We start from the raw sequence: 14555 nt of genomic DNA, 5'->3' as shown, positions 1-14555 counted from the left end.
TAGTTAGTGTCATTGCGACCCCGTCGTCATGCATTAAACACTCCAGGTACTTTTGAAATGTTTTATTTTTGAAATCGTTTTAAGTTTTCCGACGTAAAGTTGTACACAAACTATCGATTAAACGCTGCGATTCCTAAGCATGTTGTAGTCCGATAATCATCGGGTGTTTGTTGGAGTCTCAACAGATACTGGGTATCTACAACAATCGTGTGCTTTCTTATTAACGTAAGATAGTCGAGTATTTAACAATACTCCTTATATACAACTATAATTAGTTATAGAGTGGGTTAGTTATTTTGTAATCTGTAGAAAGGTACTAAAATAATTAATCGAGAATAGTGGACGTAGGCTTCGACGTGTGAAGATGAACCACTTCAAAACCCTTGTGTCTTTTGCATCTTTACATTTCGTTTTAATTTATGTTTTATAAGTGTTAATCGGAAGTTGATTTAATCGATAAATTCTAACTAACAATTATCAATACCACGCTATATACGGAATCGAAAAAGTGGACATACTCAATTCACCTCCCCTCCTCTTGAGTATTTGGGATCGATAGACTCTTCACATCTCAAGATCCTTCCTAATGTCTTGTTTGTCACTTATGTTTTCCCATCAGTTTAAGGGTGGTCTACACCATGGAGTCTTAAAATTTTCTTTAGGTATAGTTCGGCAACACTGGCTGCATCTTTAGTTTTCTTGCAGGCCACAAAGTGATCATCTAACTGAACCTGTCAAGAACCACCATGATTGAATCTTTGCCCCTCTGAATTCTTGTTCAGGCAACAATGAAGTACATGCTCACATCTTCCAATGGTCTAACAGGTGTTGGCAAGGGTTTGTAGGGTCCTATTTAGAATGAACTCTTGAATCTCTGGCAGGTTTCACACCTTCTCAGCATAACCTAGACATCCCCATCATTTTGAGCCAGTAAAATTGATCATGGAGAACGTCTAAGGTTTTCTCAGCACCAAAATGTCATGCTTGTATATTAGAATGAATATTTTTTTATCAACAAATCTTTGTAGGACCTCCTAGGGGGACACAATTTGTTCCTGATAGGTCGGCGCCCGTTAGGGATATAAAAAAAGATTTATAATTATCAACGTAAGCACATGTGATGGGTAAGTCGAGGTCGATCCAAGGACAAAGGGTGTGCTCATGTGAGTTTGTTTGTCAATTCACGTTGATAATTAGTATTTTGGATGTAAATTTGTTGAACTATTCCTTAACCTATTAAGCCTATTTCACTTCCTAGCCCTTTAGCTTAATACATTTGCCCAATTATTAGCCATTTCTTTTGGACTAACTAGACATGTTCTTAAATGTTTCATATGCTTGTATGATATCTAGTTTATTATATTTATAAGCTTAATGTAACACCCCCATTTACCCCAAGAGCCTTACCAAGGCCTACCTTAGATGTGGATGCATTACCATCTCGGTTGCCCGAGGTAAAGTATGACAAATAGACAATAACGATACATTTAAATAGATTAAAACATAATTTGATTACAAGTCTCCGAAAACCAAAATTATTACAAACTAATCTAAAAGTAAAATTGTCTATACTCAACAGAAGCTACGAAAAATGAGGAATCATTGGTGTCCCATCAAAACCCGAATGCTAGCTTAAATATCCACACCTATCAAACTCACAGCTCACCATTTGTCGGCAATATCAAATGGATCAAAGTACAGCACATAAGAAAACACCACACAACCAAACACACGTCAGCAGATATACCAATATCAAATTCTCATGCCAAAGTAACCATACATACAATCAAGCATCCATCTCCAACTCCAAGAACAAGTAACGGACTACACACCAAGGTGAGTAGTCCTGCCAGGTTACCCATCACAACAGGTAACCCACACCGCTAGTGGGGACCGCAACCGTACCACCTAAACCACGCTCATCCCAACGAGTGAAGCCAAGTCCATTAATGTGCACATCCTCCTTGCGTCGAGAGACACAAGAGGCGAACAATGGGGGTGAGACCATCTCTCGATATGGCTCACAATCCAATCACAATATCACAATACAATCACCATATCACCATCATACTATCGCAATCATATTCCACAATAATCACAATCATAGTAATAATCACACAATATCATACTAAGTAGGGAAATCCTATCTTTTCGCAATCCAAGCACACACAAGTAATCTCAATAGCAATCCTTCATAAAACCGTCACCTACAAATAATTATCATATAATAATTACTAACTACCCTTCATTAATCGATCTAGTATACACCCATTACTAATTTCCCCAATTCACCCAAATTAGGGTTTGTACAAACTGAAACGATAAACTGATTAAAGACTTGAGACATTTTTACACGATTGGTACGGAAACGAGAGATCCGGAACCCACAATAGCCTTGCTTAGGAATTGATGAATATGATTAGAGAAAGTTTAAGGACTGATTAGGTTTTTTTTAGAAAATGAATAAGAAACCGACGAAATGTTTTAAATACCTCTCCAATCATTTTAATCAAAACCGTGTAATTGATCCATTTCAAACCGGGTACTCAGCCGAGTATCATAGGCACTCGACCGAGTACGCTCTACTCGACCGAGTATCCCCTATACTCGGCCGAGTACTCCCAAGGCAGGCCTAAGATGTACAAGACACTTACTCGGTTGAGTACAACCCACTCGACTGAGTACGCAAGGATCAGCAAAGTGTAGTATTACAGTCTTTCCTCCTTAAAAATGAACTCCGTCCTCGAAGTTCACACCTATACCCATATAACACAATAACCCCATAAAACACAACAACTTACACATATTATAACATACACTATAATTACTTAAACACAACATAAAATCCACAACCACGGATGAAAACACGATTGTTATATTCTACCCCCATAAAAACAAGGTTACGTCCAACACAGCCATACCACAAGGAAAACGTTGCAAGAACCGCGTTAAGAACCAACGAAAGCAAAGAAAATCACCAAGAAGGATACCAATTAAGTACAAGATAAACAAGATTACTCCCACACAGCCATATCACTAGAACCTTTACCACACCGCAAGTCAAAGTTAAACCAATATCGCCTCTATCTTCGTAGTTACAAATTATTACTTTAATCTAACTTAAACAAATGCATCACAATTGAAACAAAGGTATAGTAGTAAACAAGATCAAACCATGTAGTATATCAACACCCAAACACGATGAATAGATATCACGTCAACAATCTACTAAGAAAATATTAATTTCCCATAAAAGATATCAAGTCATTTGTTAATGAAATTGTAAAAGAACGAAAACCACACAGTCTACTCCCTTAAAACAAACTTCGACTCGACGTTTTCTAAGGAATTCTTCGCCATTCATACTATCACATAAACTATTCACTGCGTCATTAACCACGATTTACTCATACCATTTACTTAGCCTAAGATCGAATTTACATACAATAACATATCACCTTCTCTTAAGCATATCCATACGTTATTAATTCAGTTCCATCAATTCACATAACGATGTTACTATTAACTCGGATAAACCATACATATTGGACCCGTTATGCAGCAAACCTAGGTTTAACACAATTACTATCTCATGAATAAATCTGAAACAATTAAGAGTAAAACCGATACATTTCCACATGGCATACTTCATCTTAAATCCAATGCTACACAGTGTAAGCCAGTTTATCACGCTTCTATGTTCACTGCTTCATGTTACTACCACAAATTTTATCAAATGCACGTAACCACTTACACATGTACCACTTCATAGTCATTCAATCCCTTCCATTCCCATGTCAATACCATAATATAAATAACCAATATCATCCATAAAATAACCTCATTCATATCAATACACATGAGTTGCAAATTATAGGTAAATCTCATACTTCACCAATAACATATCAAATCAGTTTCAAACACAAGCGCTATTCTTGCCACGATTATCATCATGCTCAAGCAAGTTACACAACAGAAACCATTCAACGTGTTGCAAAGTATGTCGTTCTAATCATGGAATTTATAAATCACATTACGCCTATACCGTCTAAAAATCTCGAGTTCACCAATATTACCCGTATACGTTCTTGAAACTGAACGTAAATCATCCATAGAAGCATGTACTGCACTCGTTGATAATGTTAAATATTAACTCATATACCAAATAACGTATAGCATAGAAGCCAATTGCTTACAACACTTTAATACATTTTAGCACAATTGTCATTTGCATCATAATTACTAACATGTTTGGTATTAATTCATAGAAATTAAAACTTCACTTATATGCATAAATTATCACCTGTTGGTGTACATGTTACATTCACGCCTGGTTTTCCCATTAGAAATACGAATATAGTTCCTAATAAATTAACTGTTAGCTACTCATGTCGTCATGCGGGCTACCAATTCATGCTATCATTCAAGTGTATCCATACCTCGAGACATGCCATACCGAATTCATCAAATCACATAATCCTTCCATGTCAACTTATTCCTAACATATGGTACAATTACACGGAATACCATATCACTGTTTGGGCTAAAATCTACACTTTAGCTTGACAAAGGAAAAGCCCACTTAACTCCACCTAAAGAAATGGGCCGCAAGGGTAGAACAATCGCAGGAAGCCCAAAAGCAAGAGGAGACCGTCTAAGGAGTTGGGTCGGGATAACAAGCAATGGAGAGGACGCCCGCTGATGGAGGAGTCCCGTATTTTGGAAAGTTTACACGGAGAATTCAGGTAGAATTCAGGGAGATCAGGGAGATTGGAGGGAGACGACTCGTTATGGAAAGAGTTGGAATAGAAGTAATATTCCTTTCCATAAACAAGGTAGGACATATCTAGGGTTCCTACCCTATAAATAGCCAATGGAGCAATCAAGAAAGGGCATTGAAGATCACACGCAAAATACATTGTGATAGCTAGATTTACAATCCGCCTCCATTGTACTCATTCCACAATTAACGAGCTAGTGCAATATTTGGAAGGGTACCGTCCCTTCCCGCGGTTGTTCCCACATTGGGTTTTCCGCGTCACCAAATATTACGTGTCAATCCTTATTTACGCATTTAATTCCTTTATTTAGCATCGAATACAATCATACAAACAATACGCAACGAGTAAGACCACATTGACCTCATACAATCTAATCTAGTAAAAATTACCAAAACAATCACCAATGTCATTAACTCGTTATACAAAATACTTGAAACACGCGTACATATTTTCTTATGATACAACATCTCATACTTACACAAATCACTTTCCTAACAATTAGCATTATGTTCAGTAAAACAACATTATAGCTATGATTCAAACATTATTAAATTGTCACCGATGCTCATACTATTCGCATTTAACATTACCGCATCTTTCTTTTCCGATCACAATTACTTCATACCTCATGCCAATCGCATAACGATCTCCATATTTTTCACCATACTATAATATACTTGAAATGTTAAACCACACAATCTTTCAAACCCCCTCACCCATCTCCTTGTAGAATAAGGCTTGAGATTTCAAAATACAAAGCCTACTTGTCGTAAAACACATAAAAGCACACATCCGCAAGTACTATAAAACATGTGGCCACTTCGAAAAAAATACAAGCAAGTAATCACTTAACCATGTTCTGAGCTATTATACCTTTTAGTAAATATAGAGACTCACTGAAGGGGGAGAATTTGAATTAAGTCCAAAAGGCAAACAACCAATTTACGAGAATTGTCACAATCCAATTGGTCCAAACATAATTTTATTAGTATTTTGTCACAATCCAAGGTCAATTTGCAAGAATCACAATCAACTTGACCACAAACAAACATTACTACATTACCCCAGCTTACGTCAAATTCGCAACTTTCTCCTTGACTCAATAAACTAATCAACTTCACTTCCTCTTCCCACTACCCATCACCATCACAAACCATATGCCTTTGTCACAAGAACATACAAATTATAAGGTGGTACCCTCCACATCATAAGATCTATCTAACTCATTCACAACGACCAATACATATATAAAACAATGCATTAAGAAGCAAAATAACACCTCTGAAACCAATGTGACATGCGAAGGGGTCAAAAGGTAAGCATCATGCCATAACAGGGGTACTAGGTCGAGTGACCACTCTACTCGACCGGGTAGGGGAGATCAGAAGCTCGTAAATCAGTTATTCAGGATGCTCGTCCGAGTGAAAAGGTGCACTAGGTCGAGTACAAGGTGTACTCGGTCGAGTACCCTACGCAGTTCTCATCAACATCCAGTTTTCGTAAAACAGTCATATCTCACTCATTTCTTGTTCATTTTTGGAGTGTGACCTACCATTAGAATCTTAAGAGAACAAGATATCAGCTCCAATTAGAATGACATCAATATCTTTTCTGGAACTATACTTATCACAGTTTTAAGACAACCCTTCCATAATCGATCTTCATACAAATCAAATTTCTTAACCAAACGACTTAAGTATTAATAAGGCAAACAATATCAACTCAATACTTCTAAAACCAGTATATAGGTGAGATTTAATCATACCAACATGTAAATTATACATAACATACATATACTACACATGCTAGAAGTCACGTTCATCCTTTCTTGTCACATTCAAGCTCACAATTTTCCTACCGAATAATACGCATCGCAACTCCTCAAAAAGAAATTCAAACCAAACATATCACAATTCGGTACCATTCACATAGTTCCTCCACTTACTCATGACAATCATATTACTCATCATAATCATCACATTACTCCACAAACCCATAATTAATGCACATAAACTACCACATTATACAACTTTCACATCACTTCCAACCAATCCACATCACAACAGTTCCAATCCAAGATACTCATACACACACACACACACACACACACACACACACACACACACACACACACACACACACACACACACACACACACACACACACACACACACACACACACACACACACACACACACACACACACGCACACACGCACGCACGCACGCAAGCACGCACACACACACACACACACACACACACACACACACACACACACACACACACACACACACACACACACACACACACACACACACACACACACACACACACACACACACACACACACACAACGATCCCTTCGACACACCCCGTAGTGACCGGCTTGAAGTTGTAAGGGCCATATTGTTAGGACGTCTCCCAGACCTTTACGGTAGCTCCAAACAAATCCTACCGGGGCTCATTTTATTTAAACACCCTACCTTATAATTAGTTCATTGGTTTTAGGTCTTAAAATTTTCAGCTCTAATACCACTTTGTAACATCCCCATTTACCAAAGAGCCTTACTGTAATACCTCGGGTATTCTGGTCTTAGGGTACTCTATCGAGTAGGGGGTACTCTATCGAGTAAGATGTATGTGGGTTCTGGAGTACGTTCTGATCTGAGTATAATCGATCGACCGGGTGCACTCGATTGAGTACGTGAGTAACTCGATTGGGTGTCGGTTTATTTCCGGGTTTTTGTCGCAGTTTGATAGTAATAGTGGCAGAGGTATTTAAAGGTTATTTCGTCAGTTTCTTTTCATCTTAAATTTTATTCTCAAAGGGTTTCACAAAACTTCAACGACGTTCAACCTGTCCACCTTTTACAATCAAATCTATAGATAGGATTCATAACTTTGGGGATTTTTATACCTTTGCAATCGTCGGTATTTGGGTAAGTTTCTTACGCTGTTTTTATGTTGATTCGTTAAGTTTGGTCTAACCCTAACTAAGTGATTTTGGGGTTTTGGGTAGAAATCGGATTATGATGTATAGTTGTTTATTATTGTTGTAGGTGACGATGTGGTACTCTTGTACAATTGTATGTTTGGCTATAGCTATAGCGGATTGCAAAAAGGTAGGGTTTTCCTACTCAGTTGACTGTGTAATTATGTTTAAGACGGTGTTGTTTGATGTACTGACATGATTATTGGATTGTTGAGATTGTTTAATTTGGAATTGGCTTGTTATTTTAGTATTGATATTTTATTTGTTGATGTATACGTGGTTTGCGAGGTGCGCCATCGGTTGAGTGGAGTCATCATCAGGAATGGCTTCACACCCTTGATTCGCCCCTTGTGGTTATCGTCATAAGGCAGATGTGTACATTAATGATCATTGGGCTATTCGCTCTACGGTTTTGAGCGAGGCTTAGGTGGTAAGGTTGCGGTTCTCACTTACAGAGTGGAATATCTGTTGTGATGGGTATACCGGCAGGTCTACACACCTTAGTGCGAAGACATGTGATTGGTGATAAACTGGACTACAGGAATGTGGTTATGTAATTGGATGTTGTTATTTGCCTATCTTGATTATTCAGTAACTGGCTGGTCCGGTTTAAACTCGTCGTCAAAAGCTACTAACCAAAACAATATTTATAACTTTACAAACTACTCTTAGCAAAGAGGCAAGTAAAGTTCGGATCCCAAGGGACGGGTATTGATGTAGGATTCTCAATTGCAAATGGTTGTGTCTTAGGGTGTCACAATTTGGGTTGATGTAGGAGATAAACTAAACTAATCAACAAGATGAATAAAAACAAAGTAAAGCAAATAGAGGGGTTGTAAACAATTGATTAAAGGCACAAGGGTGTCATGGGTTCATAGGGGATTCAGGGGAGTTTATTATACAAACATGTTCTCAATTATATAGCAAGCACTTATTGTTGTGATGGTATCGGGTTGGTGTATAAGCTTACAATCCCTAAGAATGTTTCGGTCCCGGAGCCGAATCGATTAGATTGTACAACACCTACAAGTCGACTTAATCCTTCCTATCAACTATATGCGTGGTCTAATGAGGCTCGAGTTAGTGTATAAGCTTACAAGCCTCATTGAAAAGATAGGTGATGGGTAAAAAATGCAAGGATTCATAGGCTCGCATTTCATCAAACATAACATGTGCATAAGTTGAAATCGCAACAAGCAAGCAAATTAATTATGAAAACATATTAGATTAAGCATAGATCAATCCCCATGTTGGTTTCCCCTAATTCCCCATTAACCCTAGCTAAACAAATTACTCACTCATGATTAAGTTTAGCATGCTAATAAGATTGTCAATCATACTAACAAGGCAAAACATGATGAATAAATAAAAGTGATTAACAATAATTAAACAAGGTTAAGAGAGAATTATACCTATGATGATGATTCCAAATAATAAAGCAAAGAATAATAAAAGTACTTGATGATTGATGGAAGGTTGTCAATCCTCCAAATAAACCCAAATAATCTTCTAATTACCCAAAATAAAGGAAGAACGATATAGAAATTAAGGAAAGATTAAGATATGATTAATATTGAGAATTGTATTACAACTAAACTAAGACTAATTAGAGAGTATTTAGAGATGATTACAACTAGATTCAGGATGGATTAAGACTTGATGCTAATCTAGGTAGTACAAAGGAGTATTTATACTAAAGATTAGGTACAAGGATTAGGGTTACTAAGGGATTAAATGACTATTAAAACCCTAAGAAAAGTTGAGGAAATGCTACCCTCGAAGGAAATGAGCGGATCCTCTAGCTAGTCTCGTGCTGAGGCACGGGTTGTTCTGACTTGTGATCTGCTCAGATCCTGGGGAAGACGCTCGGATCCAGCTGCTGCAAGCCGCTCGCCCTGGGCACAAGACGCCCGGATCATGGTGCTTAGAGACACCCGGATCGTGTATGATCCGCTCGGATTCCTATACAGCCTACTTTTCTTCTTTTGCTCCTTAATAATCCGCAAGGATCATGTCGGGGATACAAGCATCCTTTCATCATTGCCCATTTCACTTTATTATCTACTTAGGCTTCTAGTGTCGGTCTCTCTTTGATGCTAGATTATTAGGTGTGATTCATTTAGCTCCATTTCGCCTCATAAATATAAGGTTAGCACTCCTTTACTACCAAGAAGATAAAACCTCAAAGAATATGCAAAATGGGAAACTAAATATAGTAAATGACCCAATTATGTGCCACAAAGCATAGGAACGAGGTTAATTCGGGGACTAAATGTGCTAAAATATGAGTCACATCAAACATCCCCAAACCGAACATTTGCTCACCCCGAGTAAAGAGGTGACTAAAACTAGGACCTTTATTTAAACTAACCTACTAATATAGCCGATATGAGACAATTAGCGGGTCTCACTCTGCCTCTTCAACTCACAACAAGACAACCATGAGGTAGGATGCCTTCTATCAAGGCAAGGTGGGGCTTGCCAAATGGCGACACATCCAAGCATTAAGCACACAAAAGCAAGTAATGGATGCATCTACAAAAATGAATATCCACTTTCCTCATCTTATTAGCAGAAATTATCTATAGGGGAAGCAATCTAAGGGTACACAATCCATAATATATATGGTTTCTTCACACTACTAAGCCTAGAAGGATACCAATAAATCACCTCCAAATCGTGTCAAGCTAGGGTACCTTTGTCCTCAATCGTTAAATGCTTTCATCAAGAGTAGACTCCCTATTGTGTTAGAAACATCGAAAGATCGCGGAATTCCCCTTCTTGCCAAAACAAGAAGAAGGGTCATCCCCTCTCTACCATGCACAAAAGTGGATTCGGTGGATAAAGGGATAAATGTGTTTTAAATTTCATATGGGAGTTTGCTTTTGTTGTTGTTTTTCCCCCCAATTTCTTGTGGCATTTGACATTTGAGAACACTTTCTTTTTGCCATTTCTTTGATGTTTGGCATTTCAATACTTGACAACTTTCAACTTTTTGCATTTTCTTTTGAACATTTTCAAAGCCACCCCATTTGTAGCGAGGGTGCTTATATTTGAAGCATAGGAGTTCTTATTTTTGTACTCCTCTTTTCTTTGATGCAAATTGCAAACTTCTTGTTTTTTATTTCAATGCTTAAACTCAAATTTTGATAATTTTTGTGCCCATTCCCTTTTGTTTGACAAAGTGTGGTAGAATGTGGAAGATGGTTGCATGGTTTCAAGGGTCACCTTGGAATAAACGGTAGCTAAGGAGTTATCATACCACAAGGTACTCTTGACTAGGCCTTAATCCATGGGTCAAAGGATACTAGTATGACACATCCTAGGGTGTTTTACAAGCATTCTAATGAGCAAAGTCTTAAGAATAAAAAGTATCTACAAGGGCCTTATGTACAGTTGTCAAGCTTCCCAAATAGATGTTTTCACAAATTTTTTTCTAAAATGCAACTACATGCCATGATGCAACTAACATTTATACAACCTAATTCATATACTTCTACCAACTAGTATGCCATATATACTAAATGCAACTCCTAGAATCACATTGGTTTGTACCTGATGGAAGATGTCGTCGTGTCTCCCAATCAAACACATTTATATTCTCAACAAACAACTAGTTAATGGTTAAATCGAGGTCGATCCATGGAACGGTGTGTTTTGGGTTCTAAGTCTATCTATCTCAATTTATGCTGGTGTCACAATTGATTTGGGTTTGTAGTTGTGTTCTAGGCTAATGCAAGCAATAACGTAAAACAAGCAATAAAACAAAATGAAGATGTAAACAAATGACTAAAATTGCTAGGATATCATGGGTTCAAAGGGGATTCATGGGAGTAAATCATACAAACATGTTCTCAATTATAAGCAAGCACTTATTGTTGTGATCGGATCGAGTAAGTATATATCTTACAATCCCTAAGAAGGTTTGGGTCCCGGAGCCGAATCAATTAGATTGTACAACACCTACAAGCCGACATAATCCTTCCTATTCAACTCTATGTGTGGTCTAATGAGGCTCAAGTTGGTTTATGTCTTACAAGCCTCATTGAAAAGATAGGTGATGGGTAAAAAATGCAAGGATTCATAGGCTCGCATTTCATCGAACATAACATGTGCATAAGTTGAAATCAAAATAGGCAAGTAATTTATTTATGAAAACATATTAGATTAAGCATGAATTAATCCCCGTGTTTGTTTCCCTTAATTCCCCATTAATCCTAGCTAAAAGACTACTCACTCATTACCATGGGAAACATGTTATTAATGGTGTCAATCATCACAACAAGTATAAGCATGATAAGAGAATGAGAAAATAAAGAATAAAGAGTAAAGAGTAAAGAGATTATACCAAACATAAGATGATCCAAATAATAAAGCAAAGAATAATAGAAAAAAACTTGATTGATTGATGAAGAGTTGTCAATTCTCCAATAATAACCTAATAATCTTCAATTACCCAATAATAATAAACTTGAACAATGATTAAGGAAAGATTAAAGTGGAATTTTGTGGAATGATTAAGAATAATCTATTCTAATCTACCCTAATCTAATCTAAGAGAACTTGATTTTATCTAAGGAAACTTCCTACTAAGAAGCTCTTTTTATTGAATATTACAAATGGAGTATATATAGTAGTACATCATTAGGTTAAGTAAGGATAGATTAGTAAATAACAATGCTAGGTTTTAAAGTAGGGAAATGCAAGTCTTGTGAGGAGATGAGCATATCACGCTAGTGCTGCCACGGGACGCTTGGACCAGGAGGGGAGACGCTCAGATTGTAAGGGAAGGATCCGAGCGTCTTCAGCACGGGACGCTCAGATTGTGAGGGAAGGATCCGAGCGTCTTGTGCCTAAGCCGCTCGGACTGTTGCACAGTGTGATCCTTGCTTCACGGCCTTTATTCTTGCATACTCCTTATTCTTGCTTTGTCGGTCGTCGTTCTTGCCTCTTCCTCATACTAGTCCATCTAAGGTCGTCATCAACCTTCCAATTATGCACGGGAGATGGAAATTCCGCCTCATTGTCCTCTTTCCTGCAAGTCACACAAAATGCACTAGGAAAGCAAAATAGAAATCATTTGACGGATAAAATGGCCATGAAATGTTATATTAGTATGCAAAATAGGTTCAATTAGGGGCGAAATGTGCGCAATTAAGAGTCACATCAAACATCCCCAAACCGAACCTTTACTCATCCCGAGTAAAGAGGTGACTAGAACTAGACCTTTATTTAAACTATACTAGTAATATAACCGATGTGAGACAATTAGCGGGTCTCACTCCGCCCCTTCAACTCACAACAAGACATCTATGAGGTAAGATGCCTTCTTGCAAGGCAAGGTGGGGCTTGCCAAAATGGCGATACATCCAATCATTAAGCACACAAATAAAGTAATGGATGCATCTACAAAAATGAATAGCCACTTTCCTCATCTAAGTGGCAGAAATTATCTACAAGGGAAGCAATCTAAGGGTACACATTCCATTATAGATATTATTTCTTCAAGCTACTAAGCCTAAAAGGATACAAATAAATCACCTCCAAGTTGTGTCAAACTAGGGTACCTTTGTCCTCAATTGTTAAATGCTTTCGTCAAGAGTATGTTCCCTATGGTGTTAGAAATACTGGAGGATCACGGAATTCCCCTTCTTGCCTAGACAAGAAGAAGGGTCGTCTCCTCTCTACCATGCACAAAAGTGGATTCGATGGATAAAGGGATCATTTGTATTTGAGTTTCATATTGGAGTTTGCTTTTGTTGTTGGTTTTCCTCCCAATTTCTTGTGGCATTTGACATTTGAGAACACTTTCTTTTTGCCATTTCTTTGTTGTTTGGCTTTTCAATGCTTGACAACTTTCAACTTTTTGCATTTTCTTTTGAACATTTTCAAAGTCACCCCAATTAGTAACGAGGGTGCCTTATATTTGAAACTTAGGAGTTTTTATTTTTGGACTCGTCTTTTCTTTTTGATGCATTTTTCAAACTTTTTTACTTTCATTTCTATTCTTGAACTCAATATTTGAACAATTTTTGTGCCCATTCCCTTTTGTTGACAAAATGTGGTAGAATGTGGAAGATGGTTGCATGGTTTCAAGGGTCACCTTGGAATAAACGGTAGCCAAGGAGTTATCACACCACAAGGTGTTATTGACTAGGCCTTAATCCATGGGTCAAAGGATACTAGCATGACACATACTAGGGTGTTTTACAAGTATTCTAACAAGCAAAGTCTCAAGAAGAAAAAGTATCTACAAGGGCCTATATACACTTGTCCAGGTTCCCAAATAGATGCTTTCACAAAATATTTTCCTAAATGCAACTATATGCCATGATGCAACTATCATATATACAACCTAATACATATGCTTCTACCAACTAGGATGCCATATAATCTAGATGAAACTCCTAACAACAGATTGGTTCATACCGCATCAATAAAAAAATAAGCCACATTGTCATTAACATAAAGAGAAAAAAGGAGATTGGAAAGATCATACCATGTGGTCTTCATGATCCTCATGTCTCGGATGTGGCGTAGTCGATCGATGTGAAAAAGGGTAAACAAACACAATATATACAATACTACACTACAAAGGAAATGAACATGTTTTTGGGTTTTTGCATTTTTCAAATTTTTATGATTTTTGTTTTTATGAAATTAAAGAACATATTTTTGTGATTTTTCAAAAAATTTCAATTTTTATGTATTTTTGGAATATAAATTCTCATCCTCCACTTTATTTTGGACATTGTCCTCCATGTACATGTAGGAGTAGGAAT

The sequence above is a fragment of the Silene latifolia genome, chromosome 1, assembly GCF_048544455.1.
Source record: "Silene latifolia isolate original U9 population chromosome 1, ASM4854445v1, whole genome shotgun sequence".
Taxonomy (NCBI): Eukaryota; Viridiplantae; Streptophyta; class Magnoliopsida; order Caryophyllales; family Caryophyllaceae; genus Silene; species Silene latifolia.
This window is presented reverse-complemented; position numbering follows the sequence as displayed.